At 37.2% G+C, this 25,366-nt stretch overlaps 1 protein-coding gene and 1 pseudogene across 7 annotated transcripts in view; both read right to left on the bottom strand.

Annotated features, from left to right (window-relative positions):
• Positions 1-25,366, bottom strand: part of NBEA (neurobeachin) — an 829,579-nt gene that overhangs the window by 696,368 nt on the left and 107,845 nt on the right. The gene's annotated exons all lie outside the window — the stretch shown is intronic.
• On the bottom strand, positions 1,013-25,366 carry LOC130453817 (nascent polypeptide-associated complex subunit alpha-like; annotated as a pseudogene).

Here is a 25,366-nt window from a genome sequence, read left to right as displayed (position 1 = left end):
GCTCAAGATATCTATGATATCTGAAGTACTTAAGATATCTAAAGTGCTCAGGTTTCTTAAGATATTGAAGATACTTATGAATTTTATCACAATTAGAGGAATGAATAGGAGTATATATAGATAGACCAGGGAGGGAGTTAAATATAATGGGATATTTTTTTAAATCAAGAGAAAAAAGTAATACTTCAAAAAGAGAAAAGCAAAGAAAGTTGGCAGTAAATTATTTCATATGAGGAAGCATAAAAGAATTAATACAGTAGAAGAAAAGATGAGGGGATGGTGAGCAATGCTTGAAATTTACTCTCATCAGAATTGGCAGAAAGCAGGAGTAACACACAAATAGATATAGAAATCTATCTTACCCAATATGGCAGAAAGGGAGGGAGAATAAAAAAAGGAAGGGGAAGACAAAAGGGAGGAAGAATTTGAGGAGGCAGGTAAACAGAAGCAAAAGCATTTGTAAACAGGGAAAAGGCTGGCAGGAGAGATAGAGAAGGTTAAACAGCAGAAAAATAAGCTGGAAAGAAATACAGAGTTAATCATCATAACTCTGAATGTGAATGAGATAAACTCACCCCAAAAATGGAAGAGGATAGCATAGTGGATTAAAAGTCAGAATTCCACAATATGTTGTCTATAAGAAACTCATTTAAAGTATTAGAGCAAACTCTGCTGTGCCTCGGCTAAAAGAAAAAAAAAACTATTGTGCTTCAGAAATGATAAACAGGAAAAAAATTATGAGCAAGATGGGTTCAAAAAAGTTAAGAGAGACTTATATGAACTCATGCAAAGTGAAGTGAGCAGAACCAGGAGCACACTATATGGTAACAGCAATATTTTAAGTATGATTAACTGTAAAAGACATGGCTAGTCTGGTCAAGACAATGATTCAAGACAATTCCAAAAGACCCATTATGAAAAATTCTGTCTCCAGAGAGAATACTAATGAACTCTGAATACAGAATGAAGTATACTTTAAAAATTTGTTTTATTTTTCTAGATTTTATGGGTATGCTTTCTTTTGCAAAGTGGCAGTAGAAATATGATTTGCATGACTTCATATGTATAATTGAAATAAAAAGTGTCACTTTCTCAAGTAGGAAAGAATTGGGAATTCAGTTTTAAAAAATGAATGTTAATATATTTACATGTAATTGGTAAACATTTAACAAAATAAAATAAAAACACTACCAAATGTTAATTCATTACCTCTGCCATGAAGAAACATTAGGAAATGTAATTAGGCAATTAAGATTGTTAACAGATAAAAGATTGGGGGGGGGGGATTACATTACCATATCAGGTTATACCAATAATCTACTTTTATTTAAGATAGAGAGCCTTGAAGAATAAGAGAATGTTAAAGGTCTCCTCTAAAAATGTAGAAAGTAGCTCATTGTTGTGGACAAACTAGTATCAAGTGCTTAAAAGGCATCAAATATTTTGTTAGAAGACAAAAGATAATCCTTGTTCTCAAGGAGCTTGGAATCTCATTGGGGAAATCCTCCACCAAAGGAAGTTGGGTAATGAGGAAGTTGTAGAGAAGAGGCAAATAAAAAAAAAAGAGTGGCATGAATTATGACTGAGATTTTCCAGAAATAATGTTCCTTGAAAGCAGTGCCCCATGGCTCAAGTTCCTCTAGGGTATGGCCTCTGGTAGGGTAAGAGAGATATTTAGCAGAAGGTTGGAGAGCAAATCAGAAGAGAGGTGTCAGCGGCATATCATATTCCCTACAGATCTAAATAAAAGCAGCAATTTGACTCTCCAAATATGATTTGTGTGAATCAGAAAAAGGTCACTAGAATAAATGCTGCAATTATTAAGCAATTAAGTTTGGGTAAATCTATTATGAATGTCACATACTGAGAAAGGCCTTGCTTCAATTATTATTTTATATGCTAATTGTATAAAATTCTTATCAACAAAGTAATGCCTCCTAAAATTTCTCTAACCTGAATGATCACTTTTATGTCATCTTCCATAAATGCAAAAATGAGGAGAGAAAGTACTTATTTATTCAAAAATAAGACACTACATATATTTGATGGTAGGAAGGTGGAAGAGACATTGAGGGAGAACACATAGATTGCAAAATATCAGAAAATGATTATCTAGATTCAAAGATTGCAAAATATCAGAAAATGATTATCTAGATTCCACTTGAAAAAATATAATTAAAAAGATTAAACAATAAAGATTATTGATGGAATCAAAACTTTGTATTAAAAATATCTAGGGGCAGTTGAGTGACTCAGTGGACTGAGAGCCAGGTCCAAAGAGAGGAGGTCCTGGGTTCAAATCTAGCCTCAGACACTTCCTAGCTGTGTGACCCTGGGCAAGTCACTTAACCCCCATTTCCTAAGACAGAAGGTTCTTCTGTCTTAGAACCAATGTACAGTATTGATTCTAAGGATTCTAAGATGGAAGCTAAGGGTTTTGTGTGTGTATACACACACACACACACACACACACACACATATATAACAGGCATTCTGCAAAGACACTATTTGAGTTTGACCACTGAATTTTAGAATGACAGATGAAATTTCTAATATAGAAAATAGATATATAGCAGTTAGAACTATGGTAATTACTTTTCATTGAAGAAATTATTTGCATGAAAAATTATTAATGAATTACAAAAAATGGTATGTTAATTAATTTCTAGTCTTTACAACCAGGCCCCTTTCTACCTTTCCAATATCTTAACACCCTTTTCCTCCCTTCCTTGTACTCTGTGAACTAGTGAGACAGTGTTTCCTGCTGTTTCTCCCATACAACTCTCCATCTTCTGACTACATGTATTTTTTTTTTTACTATCTCCCATACTTGGTATGCTTTCGCTCCTTAACTCTACCACCTGGTTTCCATTAAGTCTCAGTTGAAATGCCATTTTATTCTAAAAGGGACCTTTCCCTTCCCATCTCACTTTTCCCACCTCTACCCTCAATGTCTTCCCTCTTAGATTACATTTCATTCACATTGTATAAATCTTATATGTACAAGATTTTGCTTATGATGTTGGGTTTCTAACCCCATTAGAATGTGAGTTCCCGTGGGAATAGAAATACAGAAGAAAAGCAACTTCTTGATCACATGGGTTGATGGGGATATAACTGGGGACACAGACTCTAAATGATCACCCTAGTGCAATTATCAATAATATGGAAATAGGTCTTGATCAATGACACAAGTAAAACCTAGTAGAATTGCATGTCTGCTACATTGGGGGGGGGGGAGAACATGAATCATGTAATCATGGGAAAATATTCTAAATTAGTTAAATAAAATTGTTCAATTAAAAACAAAAAGAATGTGAGTTTCATGAGGCAGATACTGTATTTTAGTCTTTATTTTAACTCCTGCACTTGTTACATTGCCTGGAACATGGAATGTTCTGGTGAATAAACAAAAAATTAATTTATTAATCAAGTGTTATATGCAGAGAACAATGCTAAGTGCTAAAGAATACAAATATAATAGAAAAACAGTTCCTACTCTTAGAAGCTGACATTTTAATAGAGGTACAATACACAGAAAATTTTAGGTCCTAGTCAGATAGAAAAGTGTCATGGTCAAAGTATAATAAGAAAATAAATGGTGATACATGTTCTTTAATATTTTTCCATTAATAAAACTATAATGGTTGGAGCACCTTGACAGTGTCAAGGCCTTTTGTGGACAGAACTTTCTTTTTTGGTCTTCAGTATCTACAAATGCTAAGGAGACTTACATGCATACAATTGACGACACATCATCTCCATGAAGTTGCTTTCCTGGACCATACTTTCAGGTGCCAGGCTTGATGCAATATGGTTGATTTAGAGCCAACACTTTTCCAGGTTTTCTGAGTTTACATTCCGATCAGTGGTACTTAGAGTTATCATTAGCAGCAATGAAGATTTCAGGTTCCTTATTCACAAGGTTTGTTTGCCTTGATGGTGGCTTTGAGAGACAGACTTGGAAGCAAAGTCTGGAAAACACTGCTTTTCTTAGAGTCTTAAATTGTCTCCAACAGTACTTGAGGGAAGTTGATAGTTGGGGTAGTTGGATTGGCCTGCCACAAGCCTTTTACTCTCTCCTTTTTATACTGCCTTGCTGCATAAGCTAGACTGGACTGACTAAGAATAAAGATTACTACAGTGCCTCCTGTTCCACTGACTGCCTGACCAACTCCCCAATTTCACTTTCCCTTCTATGAACCATAAAGGCCTGATAGCTTCAGCCTATGCCTCTTCCCAGGCCTGATCCAACTAGCCTGCCTGCTTCATGGGCATGGTTCTTTGGAGCTTCCAGGGTCCCAATTCAGAGTAGGAACCTACCACCACAGTTCTGGGCAAAGCCTTGCCAAGAGGTACCAAACCCTGAAATGCAACATGTTCTGGGAAATACTGCCTCTGAGTGAAGCTGGGCTGCAATTGCCAGGCATAAGAAGGCAGTAAGTCATAAGCCCTCCTCCCCCTTCCATGAACTCCATCCCACTCCTCTCACACTAAGGCAGCCTCTGGAGGGAAGAGGCTTATGGGACTGATAAAGGACAAGCATCTTTCTGCATTTATAGATAGCATCCCTTGATCTGGTGAGTAAATCCAAGCCTCCTTCCCCCTTGAGAATCACCCAAGACCCAAGAGAGTTCAATCATGTCACAAAAGAACTTGAAGAAGCTCTAACTTATCCTATTCAGTCGAGATATTGATGTTAAAAATGCAAAAAGAATGCCCTACAGTTTCCCAAATATACTTCAGTCTACTTTTTTTCCTGCACATATTCTTAGCCCAATTCATTGTCCATAAGTAATGTCTATTCTACTGATTTGCTATTAATGATTGAAATGTTATCAGAGTTATCGTTGGTTACATTCCTCAAAGAATCTTATATACCTCTGAGAGACTCCTCATTGGAAGAGAGTCCTTATGTGTTGGTATTATAATCTCTGAAGTAAGAGGATTCTTAATGGTCTTGGTAGTCTCTCAGTGACCGAGAATGACAATTGTCTTTGTGCATTATCATCTATTGATGTACCCTCATGTGGCTTTGAAGTCCAAAGACTGAGGCACAGAGTTTGTGGCAAATGGGGCATGGGACGCCAATTGTTATGGGAGGTGCAGTTGTGGCCTGGTGGCGGCATTCATGCGCAGCAGCAAGACGTCAGCGTCGTTCATCTTCAAAGGTGGTGGCAGCATGGTTAATGTGGGTTTTCCAGATGCTTATGACAGAGGCAGCAAGTTCTAGTTGCTTTGGTATAATGCCAGCCCACTTCAAGTTTGACTTTAGCTGGCCCTTATATCTTTTCTTTGGTCGGCCTTGTTTCCTGAGTCCAGCTGACAGTTCACCATAGAATACCTGTCTTGGTATTCACTGTGGGTCCATGCGGATGATGTGTCCAGATCATCGTAGCTGGGTTTTGAGGACCATGGCTTCAATACTGGTGGAGTTGGCTCTGTTGAAGACTTCCTGGTTGGTGATTCCGTCCTGCCATTGGATCCTCATGATTGACCATAGAGAGTGTTGGTAGAATTGCTCCAGCTGTTTCATGTGCTTTCGGTACAGTGTCCATGTCTCACAACCTTACAGGAATGAGCAGAGGACCACTGCGTTATACACTTTGAGCTTCGTCGCAGTGCTTACACCGCTGTGTTGGAGGACTTTGCAGCGCAGCCGCCCAAGTGCCTGGCTGGCCTTTTGGATCCTGGCATTAATCTCGTGGTCTAGGGACCCGTTGTTGGCGATGGTGCTACCCAGGTACTTGAAAGTATTGACGTTAGAAAGCTGCGTGCCATTGATAGTTATGCATGGCTGGTTAGTTGGCCTCCCTGGTGCAGGTTGGAACAGCACCTCTGTTTTGCTGAGGCTGATAGTCAGGCCAAACAGTTTTGTTGCAGGAGAACCTGTCCACTATGGTTTGAAGATTATTTTTTTGGTGGGCCATGAGAGCACAGTCATGTGCGAAGGGAGCTTCCAGGATGAGTCTCTCTGTTGTCTTTGTTTTTGCAGTCAGGCGGTGAAGGTCGAATAGTGAACCATCCAGCCAGTATTTGATGTAGACTCCCAGGTCTAGATCCATCACAGCATGTCCTAATACTTGGGTGAAGGATAGGTTGAATAGTACTGGAGCGAGGACACAGCCTTGTTTCACACCACTGGAGATGTTGAGGCAATCAGAAGTCTCTCCACCAGATAGGACTTCTCCTGTCATGTCGACATGAAAGAGCTGGATCAGTTTGATGAATTTTGCTGGGCAACCGAGCTTGCTAAGGATCACCCACAATGCGTCCCTGTTCAATGTGTCGAATGCCTTCGTCAGGTCTACGAAGACAATGTAGAGGCTCAGTTTCTGCTCAAGGCATTTTTCCTGCATTTGCCTCACCATGAAGACCATGTCGATGGTGCTGCGATCTGGTCGGAAGCCACATTGTGATTCGGGCAGGTTCTGCTCTGAAACAGATGACAGGAGTCTGTTGAGTATAACACGGGCGAGGATCTTTCCAGCAGTGGAGAGTAGTGAGATGCCTCTGTAGTTGTCACAGGCTGCTCATGCGCCTTTGTTCTTGTATAGGGCTACGATGGAGGCATCTCTGAGTTCTGGGGGCATGTCTTCCTCTTCCCATATGCTGGTCAGCACTATGTGGAATGCCTGAAGCACCTTTCCCTTCAAGGCCTTGTACACCTTGGTTGGGATCCCGTCTTTACTGGATGCCTTGCCTGTACTCATTTGTTTAATGGCTTTTTGGACTTCCTCTATTGAAGGAGTTGTTCGATGGTGCGGTTTTGGATCTGGTCAAGGGTGGTTTGGTCGACTGAAGAAGGTTGGTTGAGAATCTGACTGAAGTGTTCTTTCCCTGTTGCTGATGCCTTTTTTATCTTTTATGAGAGTGTCACTGACAGAGGATAGCAAGGGAGCGGTGGTAGGTTTTAATGGCCCATAGACAGTCTTGAGGGCACTGAAAAATTGTTTGTAGTTTTTAATATCAGCAAAGCGCTGGATTTCTTCTGCCTTTTTTTTCCACCATTGGTCTTGCATCTTCCTGATCACACACTGCACCGTGGCTTGGAGAGACTTGAATCTGTCCTTTTTAGGAGCAGAGTTTGTGTTATTTTGCCACTCCATAAAGGCTTTGTTCTTTTTGCTCAATAGGTCTTCAATAGCAGTGTTGTTCTCGTCGAACCAGTCCTGGTGGTTGCGTTGTTTGGGGCTTAGGACTGCCTTTGATGTTTCCTTCACGGTGTCTCTGAACTGGTTCCATTTCTCTGTTGAGCTTCCAGTGAGTGGTCCCTTGATAGACAGCTTGTCATCCAGGCATTAAATATAGCAGAATCTTGTCTTGTCTGTATCTTTCAGGAAATGTTGACTGTAAAGATGTAGTCTTTTGTAGAAAACTTTTTATTAACATTTATAGGTTCATATTTTTGAGGATTACCTTGATAAGTGTATATCATTCCTACAAAGACGTTACTGCAGTAGTTTTTGTTTCTTCCTCTTTTAGTTGATCTAATTTTGTCCTTCAGAGTGACTTGAATTGTACTCTTGTTTGGCATGAAAGAGAGAAGGAGCCAGGTATACATTGTAAATAAAAATGTGAGCTATGGTATCAAGATATAGTGAGAGCTATAGAAAGGGTGAAGAGGTGAGAAAAGAGGGGCACACATGGCATTAAGACTGAAATCCACTTTAAAGTGACAAGGGTCACCATGGAGGCTGGTGGAAAATTAAGTATGCAATTCACTCCAATTGTCATGACCTGCACTATTTCCCATAAAGTTTTCTCCAAGACCAAACTAGATACATGACCCTTACCATATAGCCATGTAAGTCATTTACATGGAAAGTAAACTGAAGGTGAAACACTTCAACGTGTCTCTCACAAGTATTTAAATCATGAGAATGAACCTTTGGAATTAAAACTCCTGGTTCTGGGATTTGATAGATAGCACTGAGCACTGCACATTCCTCATGTTGTGAGTTTTACATTCCAAGCATCCCCACAAATAAGTGTTCTACTACTCTGTTTCTCAAAGAACTGGATGAACTATCGCGACAGGGAGGAGATTCCTTTATCTTTGGCTGTCTCAGGGGTGTTCCTAGTCAGCTAGTGTGGAATGTTATGCCTATGGTTGAGCACTCAACCATAGGAGTGCAAGGGAGTGGAGTTGTCTGTTGACTCAAAGGCAGAAAAGCCACGGTGGCAGGTTTTTAATGAAGATCTTCCCAAGACTGTCACTAATAATACTATCTCTGATCTGATTCGGACTAAAATCTAAAGAAATCCTTTAATTGTTCTAGAAGCATCTACAGAGAAGAAAGCATTTGCTTTTCTGAGAGCTAGATATAACCTTCCAAAACAGGTCTTGACTTCAAAAAGTTTTTATCAAAATTGGTCATGGAAAGTAGCTTTGCATTAAGGGGAAAGAACTAAACTTTGGCTGTTTTCTGATTGTTCTTTGGTATTTGTGAAATAGTAAAACTGCACATCAGGTGATAACAGGCATCCTCCCTGAGCAAGTTTAGATGAGTATATTTCCATCTGACAAAGCTACATGATAAAAAAGGAATATATTGTGCTCGGTTGCCTTTAGCACCTTAGGAATTTTTTATAGATGAACTTCTAAAATTTGGTACAGAATATATTTAGGCATCTCTTCATTAAAAGTAAAATTGGAATATATGATTGTACCATTTGGGAATAGTCAAGACAGATATAAGTTAAACATTCCAACATAAATGAAGACTTTTATAAAACAAGACAAACAATAAAAAAAAGTTTTTGCAAAGATGTAAAAATGGGCATCTAGTTTAATAGCTTTTGATGTTCTGTGGACCATATTGGGGATGGGAACCATGGTTTTTTACCTATTACTTTCCCCTCTCTGAAATATACATGTGAAAAATGATCATCTTTTTAACACAAATATTCTTCTCTTAGTGATCCTATGAATGGAAAACTTGCAATCTGAGAAAAAAAAGTTTCCAGTGAATCCAAAGGGAAATGAGACTTTATCTAGTAGGCAAATGTGGCTATTTACTGATAATCAGTGGTTATGGTTGAGAAATGAAGAAAAAGAAATCTATGATGGGAAGAGAAAGTAGACCAGTAAAGTATCAGGCATCAGGTAATAACAGAGAAACAACATAAATGATCGTCTGGTACCCACAAAATGTTAACAAGTCCGAGAAAAGCATTTGGTACATTGGGTATTTTTATGGATATTTACTATGAGAAAACAGTGAAAAGAATCATATAGGATGAGAAGGTAAAAATGAAGTATCAATGAAGAAAATCCAAAAGAATGAGATTATAGAGACAAGTGTTAGGAGTATAGTTTAGCACTTTTATCATAAGGAATCAGGGTCATATTATAAATAGCTGGCCAAAAGAAACATCTCAATTTAAGATTTTCACTAATGTTATTTCTAAAATATATTTGCTTTTGATGTATTGAACATGTTCATTGTTTCCCTAATAAAATGATTTTTTTCAAGTTCCAAAAAACACAATTTAAAGGGCAAAGTATTTGGCAAGACAAAGAAATAACAAGTAGAATGTATTAGACAACAAAACAAACTAGAAGAGCGTATTAGCAGGTGAGATAAATTAATGAAATTGATAAAGTTGATATAAGTAGGGATGTAGTGCTATTGAAATTATGTTGACTGATAAAAAGATAGTTCTATGGAGCTTTCAAGTTAATACATGGTAACTGGCTATAAAGAACTTGGATGGTTAAGAAATGAGGTGTAAACACCTCTGGGAAAATTTTTTTAAATTAGACTGAAAATTTTAATCAGTACAGAGACATTTCTGCAGAAATCTGAGTGTGATTTTTGCAGTAAAATGATAAAAAACTGACTATCTGTGTTTCTAGTATGTTTAGGCTGCTTTTCCTCTCAGAAAAGAGGTAAAAAGTCTCAAAGACTACCTCTCCATACTCTAGGCGAGGGAAAATGAAGTATTCCTAAAAGGAAAAGAGTCAGTTTTTTAATAGGACAAAGAAGAGATGGCAGAGAGAAGGGAAACTTCAGTCTAGTGAGGAAGTTAGAGAATCAAAGAGAGCCACAGAAAGAAGGAATGAAAGGAAAAGGACAGGGGTGTCTACTCAGCAAAAACAAACCAACCATGGTGAGCATCTTCATTAAGAGAAAAAGATGTTCTGACAATGAAGCATTTGCTTTTCCACTAAGAAATGCAATGAGATCCACACAAGCTGTGAGATTAGAATCCATATAATGAGAGATAGAAAAGAATAGTGGTAATTTGGTGATTCTTTACCCATGGATATTTATGTAGCTATTTCTTGACCTAATAACAACAATAGAGAAGATTATTGTCTTCCTAGGTCATATAGTCAAGATATAGCCAGGACAGAAAACTTCCCAATGCTCAACACAGCTGGTAAATTCTACACACATGTCACTCATGCCCTAAAAACTATCATGAAAAATTATGACATCTTGGACAAGAAACTAACATCATGGGTTTTCATTTAGTTTTGTTCCTTTTCTCAGTGCTGCCTACTGAAGACAAAGAATGTAGAAAAAAATTTATTCAAGTAAGCATATGGCTAAAAAGGCAATAAAAATGTAAGAACAATACACTGTATTTGAGTTTCTAGGCCATGGCTTAATACAGAGAATTGTGGAAAGGAAATAAGACTGACAGTTTGTGGGGGAAGGGGCCAATTGGGAATGGCAGTTGGGTCTTGTGAATAGCACTTCCTGCCTGCCCTGGGGGACTGGCTTCCGGGTGTTGGAGGAGAGAGGAGCTTGTTCAGGCCAGTCTGGAGTGGCATGCTCTTCTTGGTTCAGCTGGAAGATTCAGGCCCAGTCGCTTCTGAAGGTTAGACCTGTTCTTGTTTGCTTTCTATCTACTGCTAAGATTCTGAAGTATACAAAACTGGACTGATATAGAGGAGACCGAAGTGGGAAAACCCTCCGCCAGCCTCTGGGGCCTGGCCCTATACTCTGAAGCCAAGGAAAAACTCCAATTCCAACTGCATTATTAAACTTTATATTATTTGAATTCGCAGTCAGATAAGTGGACTATCTTTTCTGGTCATAAAGGGAGCTGAAAATCAGTTCAGTCATCAAGGCAATAAAAGTCCTTATCAGACCCCTGCTGTTTCCTCTCAGCAGGGGACATCTCCCTCCCTTGCCTCACCAAGCAGTGTTCCCTCTCTCCCCTTAACTCCTCCTTACCCTCATACAAACCTCCCATTATCCCCCATTTTTCCAATAATCCTATTTCCTTTCCCAATAAATATTACAGAATAGACTCCTGGACAGTAGTGAAATACATCTAACAAATGGGTTAAGAATGAAGTAAGAATGGTAATTATATATTTGCCTGTAGTCTTCAAAATCTAATGAAAATGTCATTACATTTTGAAATTGATTTGAATTGAATTGATTGAATTGAAACAGAATAGAGAAAAATATCTAAAACTGCCAAGATAAACACCAGAAAGAATAATTGCAATGAAGGAAGGTTCAGATACCCAGAAATGCAACAGAAAAACTTAAAAAGGAGGTAAGAGTAAAACCCATGATCTTAGACATGTATACAAAACCTCAAGTTTAGATAACAAACAAGAGAACTTAGAGGTTTCAATACAAGGAGGCAGATATCTCATAATTATCAGGGTTTTTTTATTCCAAAAAGAAGCCATAACTTCACTGATAGAAATGGTACAAATTTCAAATCAGATTGCATTGAATTTTCTCCAAAACACTGAAAAAATTGCTACTGTCTACAGATTATTACATCATTAATTCTATAACAGCATTTACAATATCATTACTGTTGTTTTATAAAACTCAGTCTTTACTCTGGTTACATTTGCCTAGAACTCAACCAATTCTATGTCCTTAACTTCCATACTTGTTTCATCAAACTCTTCTCTTTGCTTTCTGCTTGTACAATTGGAGTTTACATATTTTCCTCTATATTAAAGATGGTTTCACCCTGAACTTTGACTTTTTTTTTTCACAGAAGCTAACTATGCCTGCTGACATATATCCTCATTCTTGGCTTCCCCAAAGACTATAGGTATATAAAGCTGAGCTTGCGAACATCTGGCTTTGTGATGACAAAGAGGATACTATGAGATTTCTAAATCACTTGTAAGACCCAGTTTGGATATCATCTTTTGTGTACTCATTTCACTTGACATTGTTTTGCTTTATTAGTTCCTCATCAATCTCACTGGTTGCTGCCAGTTGGACCTGTTGTGTGGTTGCTTCTGGAGAATCATTTTCCTCAAACTGTGGTACTGATTCATTACTGTTATATTCTGTTCTCATCCCTGACTCACTTTGGGGTTGTAGCAATTCTTGCTCAGTTGCCAGGATGGATTCTGTCATTTCACTAGGCATTTTGTGAGTGGAATGTGGATCCAAGATGGCTACAGAGAGAGATCTCATCACTGATATTTGTGATAAAAAACATGACAATAATATGAATTAGGTTACTTTATTCAAAAGAAACAGAACAGATGAAAAGAATATATGTGAGAGAAAGAATTTTTTAAGAAAATAAACTTGTATGAAAAAATCCAAGAACCAGACAGAAGAAGCATGACAGAGAATATTTAGGGCAAATATCAATAAAAACAATACAGTGTTTGTCATCAAAGTTTTACAGGCTACATGGAAGAAAAAGGAAATAAATAATGTCAGGAAACAGATTATAATCTTTCCACAGAGACATAATATAGTACAGATGAGAGACTTCAGTTACATACACATTGTTAATAGTTCTCTATAGAAAATCTAATAACTTTTTTAAAAATTTGCCTTAATGATAATTTCATTTCTTAAAAAATGGAAGGACCAACAAAGGAAGATAATAAACTGTATCAGACTTTCAACAAACAGGGAAGAAGTGGTTTCTGGAAAGGAAATGGCAAGAATCTTACAACCATTACCTCATACAGTTTGTAACAGATGAATAAAAAGACAAGGCATGGTCTTGTGTGCACCCAAGATTTCAGGAAGGTAGATTTCAAAATGTTCAAAGAAAGGTTATCTGTCAAAAATTCTATCATGTAAGTCAATCCACAATTTAAATGAAGGAAAATAACTCAAATAAGGAAAAATAAGGAGAGGGGTCTGAAGAAACCCATATAAATACACAGAAACTCAGAATTTTTAAAGATATGAAAAGAAGAAAAATGTGAAGACAAGTAATGAAAGATAAGTATGTGGAATGATTCTGTAAAAAAGAGAGAGGGGGAGGAGTGTTAAATCTAAGAATTAAAAATTCTTGGCAAGAGAAGAATGCATCAGCAAAGGGAGATGTTTTTCTATATTGGGGGAAAAAGAATGAAAAAAGTGGATATGACAACTGTTTAAAGTGGATTAGATGATAAGCAGCAACAGAAATAAAGTACAGTCATTTAATTATTTTACTTCTTTTATCTCTGCCAAGGATAATAATTGGAAACACCAGAACAAAAAACAGATAATCGTAAGCTGATACCCAAGATGAAGAAGATAGTAATATAGTATCTAGTTGTCCTTGATGAACTCCAGTCATTTGATCTGGATAAACTATCTCCTACGAAACTAAAGAACTGGCAAATGTGGCTGCTAAGTTACTCTCAGTTTTAAATGAAAGATCAAGAAAGCAAGGGGGAGAAGTGAACTGGAGGCAGGCAAATATATCATTTTTTTTAAAGAAAGGCAAATGAAGAGGTTTGGGAAACTATAGGCAGATTGAGTTTGACTTGAATTCTTTTGAAAATTCTAGAATTTAATAGAATTGTTAGTAAGATGTTGATTACAAAGAGCCATCAAAAATTCACCAAAAACAAGCCAAATTAACCTTATTTTCTTTTCTGATAGCTATTTGTTACCTTGGTACAATAAATATAATTTACCTATTATAGGTTTTTCCAAAGTATTACATAAAGTACTTCATACTATTCTTGTGGAGAAATATTCACTAGACAGTAATACAATAAGATGGATTCAGAACTGGTTGAATAACACATTCAAAGAAAAATCCCTAAAGCCCAGAGGAATGAGCAAACAGGAACCTAGTACAGGGTTTTATAACATTTTTCTGTCATTGGCTATTATGGCTGTCTGATGATGCCCATGGATATTTACTCAGAATAATTTTTTTTAAAATACATAAAATAAAATAGGATTTCAAATGGGAAACCAATTATTTTGAAATAGGACAAGGGGAAGGTAGGTGAAACAATGAATTGAAAGTCAGGTCTAGAGATGGGAAGTCCAGGGTTCAAATATGACTTCAGACACTTTCTAATTGTGTGACCCTGGGAAAGTCACTTAATCCTAATTGTCTAGAGTTTACCATGCTTCTGCCCTGGAAACAATATTTAGTATTGATTCCATGGCAAGTAGGGGTTAAAAAAAAGAGATTATTCATTTTTTTTACTTAAAATTCACAGACTCCAGGTTAAGAACCCCTAGCATAAAGGTTACCATGGTGACTCCTTATAATCCTTAGGTGGGCCTCCAAGATCTCAAAGCAGAACAACTAAGCACTGTGTTTTTAAAAATATTCTTCCAGATTACATGTAGGTAGAATTTTTAATAATCATTTTTTACACTTTTGAGAACCATCTTTTCTCCCTCTCACCCCTCCACATTCCCCAAAACAGCAAGTAGTATGATATAGATTATAGATGTGCTATCATGCAATACATATTTCTGTCATCTTGTGAAAGAAGAGAAATACTGTTTATACTAGAAAAAACTTGAGAAGAAAATAAAGTGAAGAATGGTATGCTTCAATCTACATTCAGATAGCAGCCATTTTCATCATGTGTCACATGAAGTTGTCTTTGGTCCTTGTATTACAGATAATATATAAGTCATTTACAGTTGATCATCATACATTATTGTTGTCACTGTGTACAACGTTCTCCTGGTTGTGTCACTTAACTTTGCATCAGTTAATATGACTTTCCAGGTTTTTTGGTGATAGTCGTGTTCGTCATTTCTTATGGCACAATAACATTCCATTACAATCATATACCATAAATTGTTCAGCAGTTCCCCAATTTATGGGCATCCTCTCAATTTCCAATTCTCTGCTACTACTCTGCTATTAATAGTTCTGTAGACTTCCGGGTAAACATGGGGGCAATCTAGATGCGAATTGCTTCCTCTCCCCCATACTGAACGAAACAGACTACCTCAAAAGAGCATAAAAATCATCTTTGGAAGATCGGAGGGACTCTCCAGCAGCCCACAGCAACGAAGGCACATGGGGTTTGAACATTCCCACACTATAAGACGGAGAGAAAGCTCGCTGCCAAGCATGAGCTGAGCTGAGCTTAGCTGCCCTTCCCTACCCCACTTACGGAACTGGAGTAGGGACCAGTGCACTCACCTGAGACACTGAGTGAGTGAGGAACATCTCTGCAGTGAATGAGGAGCACTTCAGGGTCCTTGGGATCTAACAAGGACTCCCAGGGAACTATCCCTCAGAGTGGTTTCACTGGAGAGCGAGAAGACTGCTGGGGCTCCTGCAAACTGCGAATGCTGTGGAGGCTCTAGAAACAGCCTGAGGCAATATCTCCTCCGCTCCTTGATGTAGTAATGTGGGGGAACCCCAGGGTCCTTCGGAACTGACAAGGACTACCAGGGAAAGACCCCTCAGAGCGGTTTTACAGAAGAAGCCTGCGCGCATGGAGAGAAGAGACCACAGACCACGTGGGCAGGCACGATAACAAACTTTGGAGGCTGGGAAGAATCAGCCTGAGGCAAAAACATCAAAATCCGCCCACATCACCCAGATTCCTGAATAAAAAGGAAAGGGAAAACCACCAAAGGGATGCTTCAGAGTGCCCAAGATCAACCATCCAAGAAGAAAGGGGAAAAGGTGATTATTGAAAGCTTTTAAAAAGAGGATGAAATGCAAACAAAACCAAAACACCCCCCAAAATGGAAATTATCCACAAGCTCTGGAAGAACTCAAAATGGAGCTTATCCGAAAGATGGAAACCTTCTGGCTAGAAAAATGGGAACAAATTCAGAAAGAGGTCTTCAGCCTGACAGACAAAAACTCACAATTGAAGAAAAAGCTGTAAGCCTCGAACAGAATGGCAGACCAAACTGAAAAGCAAAACGAGTCCTTAAAAAACAGAATTAAGCAACTGGAAGACAATGATCTTGCAAAACAGCAATGATTAATACAGCAAAGTCAAAAAATTAATGAATTAGAAGAAAACATAAAATATCTCACTGACGAGGTCACAGACCAGGAAAACAGAGGAAGGAAAGACAATATGAGAAACATTGGTCTACCTGAAAAACCAGAGATTAACAAAAATCACGCTGCAATACTACAAGAAATCATTGAAGAGAATTGCCCTGATGTTCTCAAACAAAGGGGCAAAATAGAAATCGAAAGAGTTCATAGAACACTCTCTATACTAAATCCCCAAAAGACAACCCCCAGGAATGTAATCACCAAATTAAAGAGCTTCCAAGCTAAGGAGAAAATATTACAAGAAGTTAGGAAGAGAAACTTCAGATACAGAGGCGCGTCAATAAGGATCACACAAGACCTAGCAGCAAACACGCTAAGAGACCGTTAAGTCTGGAACACAATATTCAGAAAGACAAAAAAACTGAATCTTCAACCAAGAATCAAGTACCCATCAAAACTGCCTATATATTTCCAGGGGAAAGTATGGGCATTCGACAAAATAGATTTCCAAATATTCAGAAAGACCAGAACTCAGTGGAAAGTTTGACATTCAAACACAAAGAGCAAGAGAAACATGAAAAGGTAAATACCAAAGAGAAAAGGAGAAAAGTGCATTTTTATCCCTTTTATTCAAAATCTCTTATATAAGGGCCACAATTACATCAAATTATGTATATTAACATTTGGAGGAAATGTTATGTGCAACTTTCAAAAATTGTATGCATTAATAGAGTAATCAGAAGAAATACTCATAGGGAAAGATTGGGCATTAACATGATTAAGGGGGGGTGGAGAAAAAGAAGAAAAAAAAAGAAAGAAAAAGGAAGGGGGAAATCAATGATGATACTAAGATATACTTGAAGAAATAGAAATAAATTACATGGAACAATCTTTGTCACACAAAGATACACACGGGAAGGGGAGGGGAAGTATTCTCTAATAAGAATGAGAGGAAAAGAGTACTAATTGGTATTACTTAAACCTTACTCTCAGTGAAACCAACTCTGAGAGGGAAGAGCATCTAGATCCATTAGGACCTTGAATTCTATCTTATCCAAAGGGTAAGGGAGAAGGGAAAACCAAAGGGGGGAGGGGGAAGGGAACATAAAAAGGAAGGGAAGGAGAGGAGGAGGAAAAAAGAACACAAAAGGAAGGGCTAGAAAGGGAAGCATAAGAAGGAACAGGACTGGGAGGACTGATTTATAATAAACCAATGGGTTTAAAAGCTAATAGCAAAAGAAGAAACGTCAGAATTAGGAGAGGATATCAAAATGCTGGGGAATTCACAAATGACAATCATAACATTGAACGTGAATGCTATGAACTCGGCCATAAAACGAAAAAAATTGGAGAGTGGATTAGAATCCAAAATCCTACCATATGTTGTCTACAAGCAACACACCTGAGGAGAGTAGATACTCATGAGGTTAGAATCAAAGGTTGGAGCAAAACCTATTGGGCCTCAACTGAGAGAAAGTAGGCAGGAGTTGCAATCATGATATCTGACAAAGCCAAAGGAAAAATAGACCTGATGAAAAGGGATAGGGAAAGTAAATACATCTTGATAAAAAGGAGTATAGAAAATGAGGAAATATCACTAATCAACATGTATGCACCAAATGGTATAGCACCCACATTTCTAATGGAGAAACTAGGAGAATTGAAGGAGGAAATAGATAATAAAATTATACTAGTGGGAGATCTGAATCAACCACTATCAAATTTTGATGAATCAAACAAAAAAATAAATAAAAAGAGGCAAAAGAGATGAATGAAATCTTAGAAAAATTAGAGTTGATAGATATATGGAGCAAAATAGTGACAAAAAGGAATACACCTTCTTCTCAGCAGCACCTGGCACATTCACAAAGATTGAACATACACTAGGTCATAAAAAACATGGCATACAAATGTAGAAAAGCAGAAATAATTAATGCAACCTTTTCAGATCATAAGGCAATAAAAATAATGATCAGTAAGGGTACTTGGAGACCAAAATCAAAAATCCATTGGAAATTAAATAATATGGTGCTCCAAAATCTGTTAGAGAACAAATCATAGAAATAATTAATAATTTCATTGAAGAAAAGGACAATGGTGAGACATCCTTTCAAACCTTATGGGATGCAGCCAAAGCAGTACTCAGAGGAAAATTCATATCTCTGAGTGCATATATTAACAAATTAGGGAGGGCAGAGATCAATGAATTGGACATGCAAATCAAAAAACTTGAAAACGAACAAATTAAAAAAACCCAGAAGAAAACCAAATTAGAAATCCTAAAAATTATGGGAGAAATTAATAAAATTGAAAGTGAGAGAACTATTGAACTAATAAATGAGACAAGAAACTGGTACTTTGAAAAAACAAACAAAATAGACAACGTACTGGTCAACCTAATTCAAAAAGGGAGAGAAGAAAAGCAAATTAACAGTATCATAGATGAAAAGGGGGACCTTACCTCCAACAAAGAAGAAATTAAGGCAATCATTAAAAGTTTCTTTGCCCAATTATATGGCAATAAATATGTCAATGTAGGCAATATGGATGATTGTTTACAAAAATATAAATTGCCTTGACTAACAGAAGAAGAAATAGAATTCTTTTTTTTTTAAACCCTTACCTTCCATCTTGGAGTCAATACTGTGTATTGGCTCCAAGGCAGAAGAGTGGTAAGGGCTAGGCAATGGGGGTCAAGTGACTTGCCCAGGGTCACACAGCTGGGAAGTGTCTGAGGCCAGATTTGAACCTAGGACCTCCAGTCTCTAGGCCTGGTTCTCAATCCACTGAGCTACCCAGCTGCCCCCAGAAATAGAATTCTTAAATAATCCCATATCAGAAAAAGAAATCCAACAGGCCATCAAAGAACTCCTTAAGAAAAAATCCCCAGGGCCTGATGGATTCACTAGTGATTTCTATAAAACATTCAAAGAACAGCTAATCCAAATACTATACAAACTATTTGACATAATAAGCAAAGAAGGAGTGCTACCAAACTCCTTTTATGACACAAATATGATACTGATTCCAAAGCCAGGTAGATCAAAAACAGAAAAAGAAAACTACAGACCAATCTCCCTAATGAACATAGATACAAAAATCTTAAACAGAATACTAGCAAAAAGACTTCAGCAAGTGATGAGGAGGGTTATTCACTATGATCAAGTAGAATTCATAATAGGAATGCAGGGCTGGTTAAATATTAGGAAAAACCATCCACATAATTGACCATATCAACAAGCAAACCAACAAAAATCACATGATTATCTCAATAGACACAGAAAAAGCCTTTGATAAAATACAACACCCATTCCTATTAAAAACACTAGAAAGTATAGGAATAGAAGGGTCATTCCTAAAAATAATGAACAGTATATATCTAAAACCATCAGCTAATATCATCTGCAATGGGGATAAACTAGATGCATTCTCAATAAGATCAGGAGTGAAACAAGGATGCCGATTATCACCTCTATTATTTAACATTGTACTAGAAACACTAGCAGTAGCAATTAGAGAAGAAAAAGAAATTGAAGGTATTAAAATAGGCAATCAGGAGACCAAGCTGTCACTCTTTGCGAATGAAATGATGGTTTACTTGGAGAATCCCAGAGAATCAACCAAAAAGCTAATCAAAATAATCAACAACTTTAGCAAAGTTGCAGGATACAAAATAAATCCACATAAGTCATCAGCATTCCTATATATTTCCAACACATCTCAGCCTCAAGAATTAGAAAGAGAAATCCCATTCAAAATCACCTTAGACAAAATAAAATACTTAGGAATCTATCTTCCAAGACAAACACAGGAACTATATGAACACAACTACAAAACACTCTCCATACAATTAAAACTATACCTGAGCAATTGGAAAAACATTAACTGCTCATGGGTACAACGAGCTAATATAATAAAAATGAACATCCTACCCAAATGTATCTATCTATCTATGTAGTGCCATACCCATTGAACTTCGAATAAATTTTTTTACTGAATTAGAAAAAAACATAACAAAGTTCATTTGGAAGGACAAAGGATCAAGGATATCCAGGGAAATAATGAAAAAAATACAAAGAAAGGTAGCCTTGCAGTACCAGATCCCAAACTATACTATAAAGCAGCGGTCATCAAAACAATTTGGTACTGGCTAAAAGACAGAAAGGAGGATCAGTGGAACAGACATGGGGTAATGACCTTAGCAAGACAGTCTATGACAAACCCAAAGACCCCAGTTTTCGGGACAAAAATCCACTATTTGACAAAAACTGCTAGGAAAACTAGAAGACAGTGTGGAAGAGATTAGGTCTGGATCAATACCTCACACCCTACACCAAAATAAATTCAGAATGGGTGAAATTCTTGAACATAAAGAAGTAAACTATAAGTAAATTAGGTGAACACAGAATAGTATACATGTCAGACCTTTGGGAAAGGAAAGTCTTTAAAACCAAGCAAGACATAGTAAGAGTCATAAAATGTAAAATAAATAATTTTGATTAAATCAAATTAAAAAGGTTTTGTACAAACAAAACCAATGTAACCAAAATTAGAAGGGAAGCAACAAATTGGGAAACAATCTTTATAACAAAAACCTCTGACAAAAGTCTAATTACTCAAATTTATAAAGAGCTAAAGCAATTGTACAAAAAATCAAGCCATTCTCCAATTGATAAATGGGCAAGGGACATGAATAGGCAGTTTTTAGCCAAAGAAATCAAAACTATTAATAAGAACATGAAAAAGTGTTCTAAATCTCTGATAATCAGAGAGATGCAAATCAAAACAACTCTGAGGTATCACCTCATACCTAGCAGATTGGCCAACATGACCTCAAAGGAAAGTAATGAATGCTGGAGGGGATGTGGCAAAGTGGGGACATTAATTCATTGATGGTGGAGTTGTGAATTGATCCAACCATCCTGGAGGGCAATTTGGAACAATGCCCAAAGGGCAATAAAAGACTGTCTTCCCTTTGACCCAGCACTGCTGGGTTTGTACCCCAAAGAGATAATAAGGAAAAAGACTTGTACAAGAATATTCATAGCTGAGCTCTTTGTGGTGGCCAAAAACTGGAAAATGAGGGGATGCCCCTCAGTTGGGGAATGGCTGAACAAATTGTGGTATATGTTGGTGATGGAATACTATTGTGCTAAAAGAAATAATAAAGTGGAGGAATTCCATGGAGACTGGAACAACCTCCAGGAAGTGATGCAGAGTGAAAGGAGCAAAGCCAGGAGAACATTGTACACAGAGACTGATACACTGTGGTACAATCCAAAGTAATGGACTTCTCCATTTGTCTCAATTTAATGTCCCTGAACAACCCGCAGGGATCAAGGTGAAAAAATAAAAACACACTACCCTCAAGCAGAGGACAAACGGTGGGAGTAAAAACCCCAAGGAAGGACAACAGCTGGACTACAGGGGTGGAGGGGATTTGATCGAGGAGAGACTCTGAATGAACACCCTACTAAGGAAACCAATAGCATGGAAATGGGCTCGGGTTGAGGACGCATGTGACACCCAGAGGAATCACGCATGGCCAGTGGGAGGAGTGAGTGGTGGAGGGGAGGAAAAAAAAAGGTGATCTTTGTTTCTAATGAATAACGTTTGAAAATGACCAAATAAAATAATGTTTAAAAAAATAGTTCTGTACAGGTATAAGCATTCTAATTCATCTATTCACCTCTATTATGCCTAATGCTTGAAAAACTCCAACTAGCTGTTACTCTTCTGCCTAACAATACAAGTAATTACCTCCATTGGTTCTCTTAGTCTCATCTTCCTCAATGCAGTCCCTGGAATTGTCTTCAGTGTCACTGCTGGGGGAGAATTAGAGTGATAGCCCAGAGACACAGCTAGTAGGCCCCTGATTCAAGATTCAAACTCAGATCTTTATGACACCAATTCATTACTTTCCCCAACACATTACCTATCTGTCTCATATGCAAAAACTTGTTTCCTCACAAGGCCATGGAAAATTTGTCTTTTCTCTTCCTCTCTACTTTGTGCATATCCATTTCTACTCTCATTTTCTTTTCAACCTTTTGCAATCTAGTCTCCAACCTTGATAACCATCTGTCACTTCAAAGTTAACAATGTTTTCTTATTTGCCAAATGTAATAATCTTTCCCCATACCATAATTCTTATTTTCATTGCAATATCTGACACTGTTAACTACCATGAATTGACTATAATACTCTGACCTGCTTGTCTTACTTACTGATTCCTCATCTGTGCTATCTCATCATCCATATCATGCCTAACTGGGTATGGGACAGCTAGTGGAACAGTGGATGGAGCACCAGGCCTGGAGTCAGGAAGACTTGGGTTCAAATCTGTCTCAGATACTTACTTAGTAGTTGTGTGACTTTGGGCAAGTCACTTTACCCTATGTGCCTTAGTTCTTTATCTATAAAATGAACTGGAGAAATGAGTGTGCAAAACACATCAGTATCTTTGCCAAGTATAGCCCAAATAGAGTAAAAAAGAGTCAGATACTACTGAAAAACAACCAAACAATAACAAAAAGCTAAGCTTATGCCAAGGTTCTATCCTGGGCATTCATTCTTCTCTTATTAGTATTGTTCATTTAGTGACCTCATCAGAACTCCTGAGTTCCATTATCTCTATTTATATTATTACAAAATACATATCCTGCCCCATGTTCTTCCCTCAGCTTCAATCCCACATTCCCAACTACCTGTTCATATTTCAAACTGAATGACTTGTAGGCATTTCAAACTCAACATGCCTAAAAAAGGGCTCATCATTTAAAAAGTCACACTGATATGTTTTTGCCTATAAATCCTAAAAGTGTCTAATTCAAGTATTAGAGAACCCAGGGAGACACGAAGCAGCAAGTGCCAGGTAAGTCAAACTACCACCACCACCATCATGATCACTATCTCTATTCAGTTATGATGGATGGTCTCAGGTTCTAACCCTAAAGGCCAAAGAAACAGTAGTGCTCCCCAAGCAACAAGACCTGCTGCCATCCTGGCCTCCATAGCCACCACTGAGAAGAGAATTCATTAAGAAGAAGGGGATGGGTCCAACCTCCTGAAAACTACTAGCAACAACTATATCTGTCACAGATTCAGGGCAGACAGAAGAAGGGACCTGCTCCTATAAACAGTAATCAGGGAGAGTTGCAGTGATGAGCCCTATCCTGTGCACCCAAATCAGGAATAAATGCAGAAGCAATCAATAGCTGTGTGGCTATGATCACAGGAATGAGGCCGGGTCTCATTTCCAGATTCTAGCCTAATCTGAAGTCTGCAGAAGAATAACCATGGCAAGAATCTTAATTCAAAGGAAAGTTTAAAGTCCTTTCACTCTGAACAAACAAGTCTTTTAGATGATTGATGGTAGCTAAATCTAGACCCAAACCTACCTCAGAAATTTGCAGAGCTGAGACCACTGTAGAATAAATCAGGTTTTACTCAGGAATAGACCACTGGATAAACTGAAAACCTGCTAGTTCCCTGCCTGAGATGCCTGAGGGCATGGAACAAAATAATACTTAAAAACCCAAGAAAATAACAGCATGAACACCTCAGATATTCCCTTTAGAAGTGTACTGAATCTGCCCTAACATAAAGTCCAGTCAGAAAAGAAAGTAGACTAGAAAAATGAGCAAGGGAAAAAAAAGAACACTTCAAAAAATTATTTTTACAAGAATGCTCAAGACACAAGACAGTTTCAAAAATATCTACACATTGTAGCCTTAAATTAAAACACAGTTTTAAATACAAATTCTATGTGAATTTCTAGAAACAAACTCTAGTTTTGGAGAGAATTGTTAAAAACATCTTATAAATGAAATTTATTAGCATGAGAGGAAAAAATGAGCTATGGAAAATCTGGAGAGAGAATGAACAGATTATGTTGAGTGCCCAAGTAACCAGAATGCTCAAGTAACAAAATGAGCATAAGATATGCCTAAGTAACAAACCCCCTGAAAATTAGGATAAACTAAATAGAAGCCAAAGACTGTAAGAAAATGAGAAATAGTAAAACAAAGTCAAAAGACTAAAAAGCAAATAGAAGAAAATGTTGGGAATCTTGTAGAAGTAAAAATATATCTGCCTTAGATCGAGAACAAACTTAAGAATCACTGAACTACCTAAAAGCCCAGATTTAAAAAAGAGTCTACATATAATAATTCAAATGAGGTCTGAGAGATGTAAGTCACTTAGAATTTAATATGACAACAAATCAATCAATCAAATATATTTTTCTCTTTCACACACACACATACACTACTGCTTTGTTTAGATATTTTTAATGCAGTGAGAGTAATAGTTAACTAAAGAAATTTTTAAAAATTTATTTTAATGTAGGCAACATCCATCTGGAAATTTAGTAATCTATCATTTTGTATCTAATCTAAGGTGGCAGAGATAGTCTTTTTCCAAAAAATTCCTATAAAAAATGAGACCTTGAATTCCTGCTCTCCCACTCTCCCTAGTACTCTTTTATCTCTTTTACATCCATGTTGCCTAGTGCTCCCAGATCTATTCTATGGTTATATGCTAAGTGATAATTTCTACTTTTCTCCCTCTCCATCCTCTTCCCAATACTGCTTGTCTTCCTTCATGACTCAATCCTCAAGTTCCCATGCAATCTGCCTCTGTACCTCTTTCAACATTTGTCTTTGTATATATGAATTTTGTCCCCATACTCTCTGCAATTAAAGTGTGATTGTCATCCTGTTTCCTGCTGCCAATTGTGAGCTTTCCCTGCAAGTCTCCAAAGAACCAGACAAGCCTGCCCTCACTTTATAATTTCATAAATTAGTTATCAATTCACTATTCATGGAGAATATTACAAGAGCAAAATCGAAGTTTTTCTAATTTGTGATTCAATCTTGAGATTCGAATTTAATGTTAGCTAAACAGTTGAACTCTCTATCAGTACTCTATTTTCACTTTTTAGTCAATTGGCTATTATTTGTTTGTTTGTTGTATGTTTTTAACAGCAAGTAGGGAATGGAATCACCTACTTAACAAGATTAGACAGTAATATCTTTGGCAAAAACAATGGCTCTACTTACACCAGGTATTCTATTTTGTCCCATGTGTTATAATGTCAAGCACAGGTACTACAATTAATGTTTGTAAGAACTATAAAATTTTATAATAAAATAAATTATTTTATTTTTAAAATAAATTATTA

Source organism: Monodelphis domestica, chromosome 4 (assembly GCF_027887165.1).
Source record: "Monodelphis domestica isolate mMonDom1 chromosome 4, mMonDom1.pri, whole genome shotgun sequence".
NCBI classification, from domain to species: Eukaryota; Metazoa; Chordata; class Mammalia; order Didelphimorphia; family Didelphidae; genus Monodelphis; species Monodelphis domestica.
The sequence above is the reverse complement of the archived record's forward strand: the minus strand, read 5'-3'. Positions and strand labels throughout refer to the sequence as shown.